General features: G+C 41.5%; 1 protein-coding gene across 1 annotated transcript in view; it reads right to left on the reverse strand.

Annotated features, from left to right (window-relative positions):
* Clvs1 (clavesin 1) overlaps positions 1-12675 on the reverse strand; it is a 186757-nt gene that overhangs the window by 116601 nt on the left and 57481 nt on the right. The gene's annotated exons all lie outside the window — the stretch shown is intronic.

Here is a 12675-nt window from a genome sequence, read left to right on the forward strand (position 1 = left end):
AAATAGGGCAATACAAGTCATCAATCAACAGAAAGCAAACAATAAAGCTAAAGGAATACTCAGCGGCTCCTGCCCCAGGGGTGGGATCAGTTCATTGGATCCCACCAGGTAACTTTCTTTCCCCATGGAAAATTTGATGCCTGTCTGGGAAATTATATTATAGCAGTGTTAAAGGCAACATTGTTTCTTTCCTTTAATTACACCACAGACTATCACTTAGAAGTTCTCTAAGCAATTATTTATTACTACCATTTACCCTGCAGGAGAAATTGTGAAGCGCCAGCAAGATTTTTCTTGTCTTCAAAATAGGTCCCAAATATTCCACACCCTGAATAGCAAAACAGAACTTGGAAAATGCATTGCGTATGCACATAAATACATCTATAACTTAAATTCTCACAAAAAGAGAAAGTGCAATCTTTCAACTTGGGATTTTTCCACAGAAGAAATTGGATGCCTTCACGTAACAAAATCATAGAAATTGATAACAACTGGAAAACACTAAAAATTTAGGACCTACATTAGAAGATTAAGTAGTTTAGTGTCCAAAGAGGGAAAATGTTAATGTTCTGCCTCTGGAAAATTCTATCTTAATTTTTTTCCCGTTTTAATATTTGAATGCTAAGGTTGACGAGTCATTGCCTGGCCTATGACTGTTCATCTAACCACAGGGATACGATTCGTTTCCTAACTGTTCAAACAGTCCATTCCCAAGAGAGAACACTAAAGCTTTCTGTCTCTCTTCTGCATTCAGGAGACATTGATTGCTCTAACCTCTGTATAATTCTCTGTATCCTGAGACAACATATAAATATTCTAATCGCTGACTATAGAAATCTCAAGGACTGAAGAAATACAGAGGTTGGGGATCATGACTAAGATTGGTTTTTACAGAAGAGATTCGCAATTAAAATAGAACAAAGCAGTTAAAAATTGATGACAAAAGTGACTCTTGAAAGGAGATGGACTCCCCTCCCCTCTTTCCCTCCTCTCCCCCTCCTCTTTCCTTCCCTCCCCTCCTCTCCCCTTCTCTTCCCATCCTCTCCCCTACCTTCCTGTCCTCTCCCCTCCCCTCCTCTCCCCTTCCCTGCCCACTTAGGGTACATCTGCTACTGTGCACAGAAAGAAAGGGAGTTGATGATTTTCACAATACTGGGAATGCTACCAGCATTTGTTTAGCTGAAGCCAGTAATGAATAATAACCCGCAAAGTGCAATAAATCCAGAAAAAGATCCCAAATGTCAGCAGACTCTTATCTTAGATAACGTGAAGTCCAGTTTCAGATAAGCTCAGTAAAACTGTAAAGAACAATTCACTGCTCAATTGGAACAAGGACCATGGCTCCTTCATCTAGTGTCTAGTGATCCTGAAACTCAGACAACAACTCAGGGAAGAAATATTAACTGAAAGGGAAGGCTGAACAATGCATGGGATCAAGACCATTTCTTATTGTTCTCCCCACCCATTTATGATATTCTCCTCCTTTTTGTAGTATGAAGTCGCATCACATTTTAAGTCTTGAGTAAATTTTCCTTTATTTTTTATTTTTATTTTTATTAATCATTCCATTTGTTTACATCTCAAATGATATCCCACTTACCCCTCCACAACCACTCCACCCCATGTCTGCCCTCTCCTCCCTCCCCTTTCCTTCTATGCGTGTGCTCCCCAACCTGCCAACCGTCTCCCGCCCCACCATTCCAGCATCCATCCCCTATCCTGGGGCATCAAACCTCCACAGGACCAAGAGTCTCTCCTCCCATTGATGTCAGACAAGGCCATCCTCTGCTACATATGTATCTAGAACCTTGAATCCCTCCCTGTGCACTCCTTGGTTGGTGGTCTAGACCCTGAGAGCACTGGGAGGCAGGGCTGGAGAGATGACTCAGCGTTAAAAGTGCTGACTGCTCTACCAGAGGTCCCGAGTTCAATTCCCAGCAACCACTTGGTGGCTCACAGCCATCTGTGAGTTCCTCTCCCTCATTCCATCTTTGAACTCCTAACCAAGTTCTTCCTGGTAAGTGTTCGCCTACTCCTTCGCTGTGCCTCTCTGTACAAATGATCACTTGCTCTTAGCTCTTTCAGAGTCAAAGTCAAGTCTTCTCTCCTATTATAATAGCCCTGACCCTTGCTGCAGTAATCTTGCGTGGTCTTTTCTTGCCACACTTAACAAGTGTCTGGTGAATAATTTTTCTTTTAGAGTACAATATATGAATATCAAATAGACAAGTCCATGGCACAAGTCTTGTAAATAAATATCCCTAAATGGGCAAGTTGGCCCGGTCCGAGACAGAGAAGTTCTCTTTCCTGTGGATGACATCAAGGCATCCCTCAGAGACTGCAAACAGTGGAGACTGGATTGTTCTGTCTGCCACTAACACAAAACAGCTTTCCCCAGGGATGGACACCAAGGAGGATTTGTTGCATTCATTTGGGTTAAGGAGCCTTGTTTAGATCCAAGGTCATCAGTTAAATCAATCTCTGAGACAGGAAAGGGTTAAGGTTCTTTGAGGCTCAGAGGAAATTGGTTGACTACTGTAGTTTAGACTTATATGGATGAAATAAAGGGCCAGGAGGACATCACATGGGCCACGTCTTTCCTTTGCTATTCCCCATTCATCAAATGGACACACCCACTTCCTCTCATTTGGAGACGCCTTGCTAACTCATTTGTCACCAGTGGGAGCCAGAATAGTGTTCTTAGGGAAAGCCAACTGTAGCACTTGTTGCTTAGTATTTAAGGAAAGTCACAGATCTTTCCAAAGTCATTGGAAAGGTTCTGACGTCCCACACTAACTATCTCGAAGAGACAACGCATACGTTTCCTATTTTCACTTAATGCAAAAACGCCACGAAGAAAACCAACTTTCTTTGTTGCTCTCCAGCTACTCTTGAATCATCACACACGGGGCCTTTTCTTTCACTGTGCAAGGCACCATATTAGAGCACAGCCACCTCAGCAGACAATGATTACATAAGCACAAGATATGCCCTCATCCTGGGTGACCTTCACCTAGCTGGGCCTTAGAAGAAAGATCAAAGACAATATCTGAGGATTACCTTACATGTACCAGGTAACGTCTGCCCCGTGTTCCACACACCCCATTTCGTTTGTTCTCACAGCCACCCACTGGAGTGAATATAAGAACACACAAGTACGGAGAGGATGGCCCAATGAGGAACTATGCTGTACATCTGTGCATCAGGAATCCCCTGAGCAGAATTTGAGGATCCACCTCCAGTCATTCTTTGCTAAATGTGTCTGAATGCTCCTAAGCAGTTCGCAGCCACATGCTCCCAGGTATCTCCAAAATAAAGGAGTAAGCAGGATCCAGATAGATAAGACATTGGCTTTAGCTAACTTTGTCTCTCAAACCAGATTTGTCTCTTGGTTGCCTGCTGACCTCTGTCTCTCAGATGTACTCTCCTTCCTTTTTTTCTAGAAGGAGAATACACAGCAGTAAGAAGCATGCACTGTGTGATAGATGGATTTGTGTTTCCCACTTTAAATGCATGAACACAAATGTTTGCTTAGCCAAGTCTTAAAAGATGCCAGCTCTCTCAGGACTGTCCATAATGGCTTGGTGGCATGTCTATTTGTCTCAGAGGCTGGGATATGTGTCATCCCCAAGGTTCAGTACAGGCTCAGAGGTAGTGTTCAGTAAACTAGAAGACCAAAGGATGTTTAGTTTTGGAAACAGGACTTAGCCATTGACAACTCTTAAAGGGCCAGCTGGCACATGTAACTAAATACAGCGTACCAGAGCTCGTGCCATCCATCAGTTGGTTACTGCTGGTCTAGGCGGAACATTGAGCTGGGAATAAAGAACTGAGTTGTCTCAGGCTAATTGTTTATACCTAGTAAGCTTGCTCCAAAGTTCTTTCTATCTATCTATTTTTGAAGTCTTTTCTGGTATCATTAATCAGACAGATCCTTTCTGAGAGAGATTTGCATTATGGAAACAAATTACGTTTTCTTGCTAATTCTTTAAGAGATGGCTGGTTTTTACAGTCTGTGAACTTGATCCTGTGTGGTAACCCAATCAGGTTACAAGGAGACACTCTCTTGGGACTTAGTGTTGCAAGTGATGATGATGATTTGTTACAGTAAGCAATGGTGAGCCAATGAAAACATTTTTCAAAGCAAAACTTGTGAATTATTTTTTTTGTACCCAAAGCATAATTTTGGAAAATGTGAACCTATGAATGAGTGATTCCTCTAAGAGAGAATGTAAGTTAAAAGGGCTTACATTTTAAATTATGATAATACAAAATTTCAAGGTTGCTTGCAATAAATGTAGGAAACTGAATCCAGAGACATCTACAAGTTTCGTGTCTTTACTTCAGCCATTCACAGTGCGAAGATGTTCAAAAAAGAGAAAGAAGTGCATTGGCACTGAGCGTGAACTGTCCCTTTTATGTCATGGCTCCCTAAATGATACTGTACTCACCTGTTTACATAGCATTTCCACCACACTGGGTATAGTAATCAGTTAAGAGATGGTTTAAAGTCCTGCAAGGATGTGTGTGGGCCCTGTGTAAATGCCATGCCACTCTTTCACGGTGGCTTTAGCATCTGTGCGTTTGGTGTTACCGTCATACAAGCTGAACGCATTCTTTGGTGTAAGTCTGCATGATCATGTTTTGGGGAAAAAAACAAATTAGGATGCCCGGAATCATAAACAAATATGAATTTATAACCAGAGAACTTGGAGTGGGCAGTTCAGAGCAATGGAAGTAAATTAGCTAGGATTAACTAGGCTTTGGACTGACACACTTTGGAAAAGAATACAGAGGAGTAAAATATGGCTGACCATGGCCAGGGAAAAAGCAAATGGGACTGGCACATAGCACTGGGATAACGCCTCGATGTGAGCGGCTGAGAACAACTGACTTAGGAGAGAAGCAAGCAGAGAGGGAAGCCTGATTCCCAAGCAGTCGAGAACGGTTTGCTCATCTTCCTCCTTTCCTTTTCCGGTTGAGAAGAAGGAAGTTATTAAATTCCTCTTTGAGAGATACAGATTGGAAGCAGGAATGCACTGTCACAAAGGGCTATTCGTAATGTGAACGGGTTACCCAGGGATTTCAAATCAATTTCTCCGGCGACCTTAAGATATACAGAGTTTTAGAGCTCATCCAAAGCTTTCATCTTTATACATGAGAAGAGCTAAGACCCAGAGGACACAGCTAATAAATATCAGAGCCATGACTTGAACTTCCCTGTCTGAATATCACCATAGGAAGGGACAGAAAAGATCATATAATCCCTAGGCAGACAGCAGGGTTTATTCTTGCCAAGTTTTTTATTAAGAAAATGTCCAGGCAAACAGAAAAGTTGGAAGGATAGTATGACAACACAGTGAGCATTTTATTCAAAGAAAAAATTGTCAACATTTTTGTGGGGCTGCTTAGCGCATATCGGATGTGTGGATACAGCTAGAAGGAAATTGAATGAAAATGCTGCATATCACACCATTTTCCATATATTTCCCCACAGCGTGTTGTGTTTGCATCTGCTTCTTGTTCTCCCTGGATATCCCTGATCATATTCATCTTGAACCACAGTGGGTTCCAAAGGCTGTAATATGATCGAGCTGACTCTTTCTGGAAGAACGTGTATATAGATGGGGATGTGTCAGCACTTGGATTCATTGCCCATCCCAACTAGTGGGGACTTGTTGCAAAAACTCTAGCTGAGGAAGTCAAAGGCAGCCTCAAAGCTTAGCGTCAGCTGGTAAAAGGTGGAGTTGGTTGTTATGGGCATGGATCAGAGGAAACTCAGCTCCATAGTTAAAAGGGTGAGGGGAAAATATTTTTAACTGATGTAAGTATAGGTTCACACGCACCTCTCATAGTCCTTTAAATGTGTATATATTTCATTTAATACAATCTTATCTGAATGAAGTGGGCCTACCTTCCCCACCCCAGTGATCATTCAGACAAATTCACAAGCCAGATTCTACACTGTGTCCCATAACACCTGGTAATTACTAATCTGTCCTTCATATTTAAAGTGGTAGCATCCTTGGCATGTGAAACCTTTCCAGATTGGCTTTTTCGTGCATACGGCATAGTTACCTAAATTCCATCCAAGCTGGCACACATGCAATAGCTTTGTTCCTTTTCTTGCTGAGTCACGTTCCATGCTGCCAATGTGCAGGGACTTGAATCATTAAACCTATGGACAGGGACTGAAATGATTTAATTCCGGATTGCCACAAACAAAACTGACTGGTTGTACACAGGCTTAATGTATATGTTACAATTTATCTGAGTTGTATGTCCAAGAGTAAAACTTTTGCGCCTTATAGCCACTGGATGTTTGTTACATTTAAGAAAGTACCAGGCTAAGAGAGTGTTTTCCATGTCCCTGTGCCCTGGCTCTGTTGTACCTTCACCAATGTCACCAGTGTCACCGGCTCTGTCCTTCCTTCTTTCAGGAGCTGGGTCCTCAAAGTAGCAACTGGAGCGTCTGACACTGAGCTGTATCCTCAGCCTAATATACTTTATTTTAGGCCCTCACTGACATCCTGTTTTACATTCTATGGTGGCATTTGTTTTTATTTTATGTTTGAGCATTTGTGTCTTATGTGTTTGAGACATACTCATGTCATCAGTTGCATGCCTGTTGCCCCTGGGGGTCAGAAGAGGATACTGGATCCCCTGGAACTGGAAATATTAATGGTTGTGAGCCACCATGTAGACATTGGGAATCAAATCCAGCCATCTGGGAGAACAGCTAATACACTTAACTGTTCAGCCATCTCTCCAGCTCTGATTTTATTAACCTCTAAAGCTACCTTTTTGTGTTGGGTTTTCTACACTTCCTTTCATTTCAAGAGGTTTTCTCTATCATCTTATCCCTTTTGCTTTCTTGGGTTTAGTTTTGCTCTATTCTCCCCTTTAGTTTCTTGAGGGAACTTAGAATTTTGTTTTTGCGTCCTTCCTCATTTTTTTCTATTAGTATCTTATACTGGTTGTCTCTCAGTAGTGTGTGTGTGTGTGTGTTTGTGTATATGTGTGTGTGCATGTGTGTGTATGCATGTGTGTGTATGTGTGTAAATGTGTGTGTGCGTGTGTGTGTATATGTGTGTGTATGTGCATGTGTGTGTATGAATGTATATGTGTGTATGTGTGTATATGTGTGTGTACGTGTGTGTGTATGTGTCTGTATGTGTGTGTGTGCGTGTGTGCATGCACACACGCGCACACACATGTCCATGCATGATATTAGGACATGTGCATGCTTGCTCTCATGTATAAATGGAGGTCAGAGGTCAAGGGTTGCATTCTGTTGTATTTCTTTGAGGCAGGCTCTTTCACTAAACCTAGAGCTACTCTGATGACCATAAACCTAAGCCATCCTCCTGCCTCGAACTCCTCAGTGCTGAGTTTACGGTGCATATGTGGAGCTATGTCTGGCTCTTTGGTGTGCTTGAGTGCTGGAGATTCTAACTCAGGTTCCATGGCTTGGCAGCGAGCGCTTGTAGAAGCTGTTGTATCCCCAGCCCTTTCTCAGGAGCATCTTACAGCATTTGCATTTGTGGATAAAGTCTATTTTCATTTTCAGTAGTTGTATGCAACTTTTCAAGTTTTCTTTGAGTCGCCCCTTTGATCTGTGGACTGTTTACAAGTGTGTTGCTTAATTTCTCTGTTTTTCAATTTTTTTTCTTTATTATCTTTCAACCTATTTGTAGTTCAGTGATACCATGGTGAAATACCACACTTGCACAATGTAAGTTTTTAGTTTGCTAAGGCTCACTTTATGCCCTTACATATGTTCTTTCTTGATGAATGTCCCATAAACATTTGGAAATTGGTTTTCTAATACGGTGTGGTCATCCTTAAAAACATATATACAAGCGATACCAAACAGGCTTAGCAAGTGGTATTTATATATTTATTCATGTATGTGTGTGTAACAAAAATAACTAAAGAAAAAATAATGAATTTTAGAGGAAATTGGGAACACAGATGTAGTTGAAGGGATGTGAGAAAAGTGATCTAAATTATATTTTAATTAAAAATAAAATACATTTCTAAAATGTGGATCATGCTGTTGGGGGAAGAATGTTCTCGGTTGTGTTTGTCTGTGAGGCCTTGGTTGATGATGTGGCTCAGAGTTCCCATATGCACCTGTGGCGTGTCCTGAGAGGAGATGCTGGAATCCCCACGTACAGATGTAGACGTATTCGCATCTCTAAGCTTATGAATCTGTGCTTTGTGTATCCCGAGATGCTTATTCAGTGTGCACACACTTAGCCTACAGAAATTACTAATAGCCCAATAGATTAATCATTCTGCAATTATGAAATCTCTCATTTACAGTAATATCCTCTTCTCTCATCTAATTTATCTTAATCTAGCCATTTTTAAAATCTTTAATTATCTTCATATGACATATTTGTCACTTTCTCCCTCTAAATTTACTAATATGAATGAATTTCAAGAGAATTTCTTATAAGCAAAGTATTAGAGCATTTAAAAACTTCACTGCTATTCTCCATCTTTTAATGGGTGCACTAAGTACTGATATTTAACATAATTATTGGTATATTTGTGCTTCCTTGCTATTTTACTGATTGTTTACTGTTTAATTTATCTGGTTATTACTTCTCGGTTTTCCCCTCTATATTTTCCTCTGTGCTTCTTAGATACTTAGATACCTTTTAGAATTGCATCTTAATTCTTTTACAGCAGGATTCATTGTCCTTATTTATGATTTGCATATTTGTGGCTGTATTGCTGTATGGACAAGATAACAATGATAATACTTACTTCCCCTTGTTGGTCCACATTTCTTGTGGTTCTCACAGATCATCTCTAACCTCCCTCAACCTACTTCTTCCTCTATCCTAGCCCCCAACTCAAGCAGGCATCCCCTAATAATCCACAGGCCACATCTGACAGAAAACAAAAATCCCTTATGAACACAGATGCAGAAATATTTGGAAACCGAATCCAAGAACACATCAAGAAGATCATCCACCATAACCAAGTAGGCTTCCTGACAGAGATTAAGTACTAATAGTTTAATCTATGAAAATCAGTGTCTGTGTTGTATCAAGTAAACTGAAGAACAAAGCAAAACAAAGCACAAGGTCATCTCATTAGGTGCAGTAAAAGCCTTTGGTAAAAATCCAACAATCCCTTCATGATAAAAGTCCTGAAGATATTAGGGATACAAGGGGCATTCCTAACATAATAAAAGCAGTTTAGAGCAAACCATAGCCAGCATCAAATTAACTAGAGAGAAACTCAAAACAATTCCACAAAAAAACAGGAACAAGACAAGGCTGTCTACTCTCTCTACGTCTGTGCAATATAGTACTTGAAGTTCTAGCTAGGACAGAAAGACAACTGAAGGAAGTCAAGGGGCTACAAATGGAAAGAAAGAACTCAATGTATCTTTATTTGCTGATAATATAAGACTACACATAACTCACCTTTAACAATTCCACCAGGGAGCTCCTAGAGCTGATAAACATTTTAAGCAAAGTGGACGGATACAAGATAAACTCACACAAATTAGTAGCCCTACTATGTTCCACAGGCAAACTAACTGAGAAAGAAATCAGAAAAATATACCTTTCACAATAGCCTCAGATAACACATAAAATATCTTGGGAGTAACTCTAATTAAGAAAGTGAAATTCTTGTATGATAAAAATTCAAGTCTTTGAAGAAAGAAATTAAAGAAGTGATCAGAAGATGGGAAGATCTCCCATGCTCATGACACAGCTCTACAGGAGGTGTTTCAGGGAACTCCACAGGAAAGGGGGAGAAGAAATAGGGGAGACAGATGGGATGTAGGACCCCAAGAGAACAAGGGCCTCAAACAATTGAGCAGAGCTTATGTGAAGTCACAGAGGCTCAAACAGCAAGCACAGGCTCTACTCGGGTCAGCACCAGGCCCTCTGCGTGTATTACAACTTCCAGTTTAGTGTTTTTGTGGGACTCCTGAGTGTGGGAGTGAGTAGCTCTCTGATTCTTGTGCCTGCTCTTGGGGCTCTTTACTTCGCTTGTCCAACTTCGGTGTGATGGTTTTTGTTTTATCTTCTTATAATTTATCTCATTATGTTTGGTTGTTCTCTCTTAGGCGCCTCTTCTTTTCTAATGAGAAACAGAGAGGGAGTGGATCTGGATGGGAGGGGAGGTGGGGAGGAACTGGAAGGAGAAGGGGGAGGGGACTGTATTCAGATTATGAGTAAAGAATCTATGTTTAATAAAATGAGGGAATGAACATCATCACCCCCAAAACGCTTCCTTTATTTTTCTCCTCTTAGCTATCATTATCTGGACCATCAGATAGTATACAACTTTGAATCGATCACGAAGTATGATTTCTAAGATTTATTAAGTAGAAGCCAGTCTTTCACCTGGGTCCTGCTTCTGGTCTTCTCTGTCTCATCTTAATAAGACCCCACAATTCCCCCTTTTACTAGTTGCTTTCTGCGGAATGACATTTCTTGCCAGTCTTTAGGAGAAGATCTGCCAGGAGTAAAGTTCCAGTTGTGTTTGTTGAGAATATGCCCTCTCGTGTTTGAAAAGCGCTTTCACCAGCTGTAAAGGCCACAGCGCGGCGTTCTTTCCTTCTCTCCCTTGAAAGCCATGCGTGCGCATGTTTTTGTTTCTTATGCTGCTCTATCCTGGTTGTGGTGCTCTGAGAGTCTGCATCTCACTAAGTCATTTATCAAATGGCCCCCATCTCCCGCCTAAGTTTCAGTACTGTTTGGTTTTTGTTTTGTTCTCAGGGTTTTGTGAGATGAGATGTCACTCTGCAGCCCACACTGATGTCATGAGGAGCCTCCTGCCTTAGTCTCTTGAATGATGGATTTATTCATAAGATTTATTTATTTATAAGTACACTGTAGCTGTCTTCAGACACACCAGAAGAGGACATCAGATCTCATTACAGATGGTTGTGAGCCACCATGTGGTTGCTGGGACTTGAACTCAGGACCTCTGGAAGAGCAGTCAGTGCTCTTAACCTCTGAGCCATCTCTCCAGCCCGCATGCTGATATTTTGACTCGTGATCCCAATAGAAATTTTTTCAGAGCCTCTTGCAGTGTTGCCTGGTGTATCTGCAGCTCCCACTGGCCCTGGCTTGTGCTATCTTTTCTTTTTTTTTTTTTTTCGGAGCTGGGGACCGAACCCAGGGCCTTGTGCTTGCTAGGCAAGCGCTCTACCACTGAGCTAAATCCCCAACCCCCGTGCTATCTTATATAGGAGGAAAATTTCATAGGCTGTTGTATTGACCATGTAGAAAGGAGAGTTGGGGTCTTCTCATTAATGCTCAAAGGTTACAACAGTATTTTATGCATAAAGCAAAACAAAATAAAACAAAACAAAACTTGGGACCACAAGTACTCAAAGGCTTCCTGGTCAAGGCTGCTTGCCCTGACTAGGTGCGCCTGCATTTTCCAATGTTTCTCTCAGGCTTAAGGAGGCTGAAAGCAATCAGACTTTCATCTGAGTCAATAACTCAATTACAAAACATTTATGAGTATCTGAGTGGGTTCTATATGGGTAATGTCCTCAAAGACATATTAATTAGTCATATATCCCTGGGACAGACAAAACACATACCATCCATGTTCTTACAATACCTGCTGAACCTTCTAACCTTTTAAAGACACTTCCTTCAGCCCACACTGCTTTCCAGACAAGTGGGGTATCATTTCTAGTCAAATCCACACTCAGAGAGAGAGGTGTGTTAGTTTCACAGGAACCGGTGCTGGACCCAAGGCAGCATCACAGTGAGGATGTCTGGCGGTCTCCAGTGAATGAAAGACTTCACTCAGTTCTGCATCCTCTACATGGGAGCTGCGCCTTTGTGCCTTGCCCTTGATTTCAGTGCACATGAGCACCACCAGTTTGTTAGAAGACAGGGAAACAGACTACTTCTTTTTAAGCTGCCTAGAGTCTGAAAACTACGTCAATAAAAATCTCTTCAATTCCGAATGTGCATTTAACAAGATGGTGGATAACCACGCAAGCTTATCCTTGGAGTAATAAAAAAGCACCATTCAGAGGCAATGGTCTTCTAATGGTTAATTGAAGTGGTTCCCCTTGTGACTCACTAGCACAGTACTTTACAACGTGGAGAAAAATATGTTCCAGAATAACATCAGATAACGCCAAGTATGGACTTTCAAAAGGGATAGCTCTCTGGGGAAACAGAGGAGCTGGAGCAAAATTACAAGGTGAGTATGCTACGGAGAGCTCTGGTGAGGGGGTTAAGCAACAGCCTGCATGGGACACGCCACTCAGTGATCAAAAACCCTCAGGAGGGCAGCAAGCAGAGAGGAACAACCTCTTAATGCGTTCTGGCTAATTGTCTACTCCACACATTCATTAGTCTGCGAAGGACACAAAGTCAGACCTTCCTGGAAAAGTTCCTTGCATGGCAAATCCATCAATGACGGGATCTAGGATTGATCGGGGCTCAAGAGTGACCGGTAGATAGCACACCGTGTTGTGCTTGGGGAGTACCCTAGAATCTGGAGTTTATTCCTCCCCAACAACGATCGTTCCTGTGGGTAACTTTAATATGTGGGGCTTATTTACATAATTTTTCTCTTTGGCATTTTCAAGCCAGGAGAACTTGGGATCAATTACACTGAAATTGCAAATCACATGAAATTGTTTCTGACTGACTCCGGTTGGGAAAT

This window comes from Rattus rattus, chromosome 1 (assembly GCF_011064425.1).
Source record: "Rattus rattus isolate New Zealand chromosome 1, Rrattus_CSIRO_v1, whole genome shotgun sequence".
NCBI classification, from domain to species: Eukaryota; Metazoa; Chordata; class Mammalia; order Rodentia; family Muridae; genus Rattus; species Rattus rattus.